The sequence below is a fragment of the Formica exsecta genome, unplaced genomic scaffold (genome assembly GCF_003651465.1).
Source record: "Formica exsecta isolate Colony F162 unplaced genomic scaffold, ASM365146v1 scaffold69, whole genome shotgun sequence".
Taxonomy (NCBI): domain Eukaryota; kingdom Metazoa; phylum Arthropoda; class Insecta; order Hymenoptera; family Formicidae; genus Formica; species Formica exsecta.
The window spans coordinates 46312-50631 of NW_021853455.1; positions in this window are offsets into that span (position 1 = coordinate 46312).

The window sequence follows — 4320 nt, forward strand, 5'->3', positions numbered from 1 at the left end:
TCCTATGAAAATCCGTGGCTTTCGCAAAATCAGTCTGTGATTTTTGTCCGGCAAAAATATCCCATACAAAAATTAAATCTCGGATTCGCGAGAGTGCGGTTTGTTTTCGCTTGATTTCATAATTGCGAACACGCTTAAAAAGAAAATTTTGTTGTCAAAAAATAGCAGCTAAAATAGACGGATAATTTGCGACCGTTACACATTTCTCGTATGAATTTTATTCTAAGGCAGAAACTTGATGTATTAAATAAAAACATATTATAATTATATTTTTCGATATTCAATTCTGCTCTCGCCGTATTTCAACAAAATGTACGTAAAAATAAAAGAGAAATTTACGTAGTCTTGCGCACTCACGTTTGAAATTATTCTAATTTTGCGATGTCATGTAATTTGCCGGAAATGAAAATCTCGATGAAATGCGATTCTTGACATTTTATAGAGATGAAAATGTAGATAATCATACCAGCAGACCAATTTTTCGGGCATAATAGCTTTGCGATTAAGTGATATCATTTACAGGTATGTTTTTTAATGTAATGTTGTTCAAAGATATAAAGTTGATCTACAAATTTCGATTTATATAAAAAATTGTTTTCAAAAAATTTTAAATTTATATCTAAATATTTAAATATATTAAAATACACATTGCTCTTTGTGTGCTCTAATGTTATAGTTTTAATGTTACACTAACTTTAATTAGAAAAATTTAATCTATAGATAATTTTACAGGCAAAATCTCAATTAATAAAATATCTGTAAGGAATGTTTTCAATTAATTATAAATTTTCATTCGTGTCAAAACTTGTTCAAATTTTGCATTCGATACATTATCTCGTTAAAAATGTGCAATTACATATATTCGCGAGATCGGGTATGGACGATCAGCAAGAATTATGGTGTTTAAACGGGAATGGTTTATAGTTTTAACAGGCCCCATCTTTTCTGTGATTATTATATTTTATGATTTTCAAAATACGACCTCGAAGTACTAAAGAGCCTAAGCACTACGAAAATAAAAAGATCCCGCCGGCTTTATTGACGCGAACCAGCCGATTGATGGCTTTTCAACCGTCGCGTGTGTTTTGCCGTAGTAAGCGCGATAGGCATCCAACAAATCGCAACATTGAATTTCCGATGTGCGACTCTTAAGGAGCAAAAAACATCCTGATGCGATATAAAGGCGCTGTCAATGTTGCGCGATAGCTAACGCAGCGCGAAAGGCCCGCGAATGGCAAGAACATAAATCGCATTCTGACGTGTCCTAATAAACTGAAACTGCAAAAATGTCGATCTAGAGACCAGGATTTTTACCTGCGCTGCGTAATCAAAACAGGGGATATTGGAAAAGAGCTTGGATATCGGGAATTTTTTATGCAAGTTCGATGACGAATTTTATTATCACCGCGTTTATAAAAGAATTAAACTAGAACGTTATAATCGCACGACACTAATAACTTTCGATATTACGATAAGAGACGCTAAGCAAAAATTAATGTAATCTGAATCGTTCCATTAATTTAATGGTAAATATAACTGAAATCTAATCCACATTATATTCCTTTAATCCTCATTTTCATTGTGTATTCAACATCATTTCTGATCGTATCATATAAACGGAATAGAAAATTATTCGGGGACAAATGTTGAGAATATCGTACATCGTAACGCACGTAGACAATATTATTATTGAAATTTTACATAAAGAAAGTAACATAAGACTTTTGTATACATAACCTTGTCTACTAGTAGTTTGAGAGAATGATTAAATGTTCAGCCGAGAAGAATCCGAAAGAATGCAGTATATCGTCTCGCGCAAGCACCACTTTATACTGACAAAATGAAATCCGAAGTTTGCCCGTGATATTCACGATCAAGCCTCTCCGCCGTTTAAAGAGTCGCTTTGACTTTTATAGAATGTTTATGCTAATCGCTCTGGTTTAATCTCGCGAGAAGTATACAGACTAGATCTGGGGCAATAGCGTCAGAGAAGTCGTGGGCGAATCGCCGGAGCGATGAATAAAAGACCGTATGCAATTGAGGTGCAAATTTCTCTCGAATATGGCCTAGAGGACGAAGTGGTCGCGCTTGACCCATCGTTAAAATGATTAAACGGAGTGGACATCCGAACTACGCTACACCAGTCGTATTAAGTATTGAAAGCAATTTAGGTACTTTAGACGACTGTTAATCGTATTTTCCGAATCAGATTGAGTTTCGCGAACCTCATTACATGTATAATGATTTACTTGTCGATCTCTTCTGTACACGGAACAGCGCTTAAGTGACGAGAAGTCTCCAATGGAAAACGTATAGTGAAAATAAATATTTTCACGGTCTAACCGGAAAAGATATTCTTATTTGAAATCAGCTACAAGCATTAATAAAAGATTATAAAGTACAAAACGTTACTTAAAAAAGCATCGTTACTTCTACTTTTATTCCGCGTTATACATATGACAAGTACAATAGAAATGTGGGCGGCAAACACAGTTTAATTTTGTAGCTGATTCATGTATAAAACAAGGATAAAATGGAGAGAGAGAGTTGGGACCAACTTTAATAAAACCATCACGAATGAAGTGAAAAGAAAATTATCGTTAGAACTTAATGATGAAAAGTGTTTATAACAAGAGTTATTATAAGAGAGAGTTATCCGAGTAAGTAAGGTAAAGTAAGGCAATAATGGCAAAAGTTAGATGCATATAATAAGATGTTCAGAAGAACAAATGTGGTAACGGTACAAGAGAGGAATTTATAGCCAAAACCGGACATATTTTAATATTATGATTTCCAGAATATAAGACTTATAACTTATCTAAATCTTGAACATACTATTAAATTAATAGGAAAATTATTTTATAATTTATTGATAAATTGTCAAAATCATACTGTGTAAAGTGTTACCATTGTTTAGAAATATGAAACAAGTATATAGCTCTTCTCTTTGTTAAACCTTTATTCTAGAATATCCAATCGCAATTATATTTTCACGATAATTCTCATTCTCCATTAGGAAAATCTACTTTGATATTATTTGGCGCGGTGTGTTCTCGTCTATGACGATAAATTCCCGCCTGCGAGTTTAGTTCGCGTCAGCTTTGAAAACTGGAATTAACCGGTGAACAAAAAGGCAAGCATAATTGCAGTACGAGTTGCTCTCTGTTTCTCACCGTTCCACGCTTTTTCACGGCATCTCGAAGTTTTGTGTGGCTTGCAGTTTTCTCCGCTTTGCCGATATACATCCCGTAAGCGCTTACGCCGCTGAACTTTCGGCATGTCGCGTTTTGTGCTGACAATTACTCAGCACAAGTGTGAAATGAATACTGTGTGTTACGAAAAATAATCCTAATTTACTTAATCCTCTAGTTTATAACGTAGTTTTTTTTAGCGGAAGCACCACGTATATAATATAATACATCTTTCCTAAGACACTTGTTTTAAAGTAAGAAGGTGTATGGCTTTAAAAAGAATTTGGTATAAAATAATATTCTCTTTCTCTAAAATCTTATAAAATAATACAAACATACTATGATATTTAAAATAATATTTTCTTGACTTCTACAAATGTTGCGAAATATAAAACCAAAATTATGTATCCTTCTATCTCATGTTTTTCGTTAAATTTTAAGATTTCTTAATTAATAACAAACAAGAGAGAAAAAATGTATAAGTTGAAAAGGACGATTTGTGTGATAACCTACGGGACATCCATCTCAAAAAGATAACTGAGGGGAAGCTCTCTCTGAATACCAAAAACGTTGTGGCGATTACTATGCAACTTGTATATATCGAGATCGAAGAGACTGCCAACAGAATACGAAAGAGCGCACAATCAAGACGCGCTGTTTACTTGAGGAACCACCAATGCTCTCTCTTTCTTTCCGTCTTCCAATCTCTTTCCCACGCGGTGCATCGCCCGAGTGAAATCTACGGCGTGCATCGAACGACGTTGCATTGTCGGCGCGTCACGTAAAATCCAAACGACGACTCTCCCTGGCTACTGTTTGCTCTAAAAAAATAGGAACGCGTTAAAGGCTAGTTTGTAGCCATATGGTCTACTTATTATCATCGGGATGAAGCATAAAGGAAAACGATTACGCTGAATGATTGAGACAGATTTTGCAATGACATTTATCCATCTAATGCGAAACCGCCGTTATATCCCGAGGCTAAAGGATAGGAGCGATCTCGTGAAAATGCGTGTAAAGACAAAATGTAAAAACACATTACATAGAAAAGAAATAAAACAAGAGAGAAAAAAATAGGAAAAAACATAGTGTAAGATCGAGAGCGCGAGAGAGGATGAGATAGGGAAAG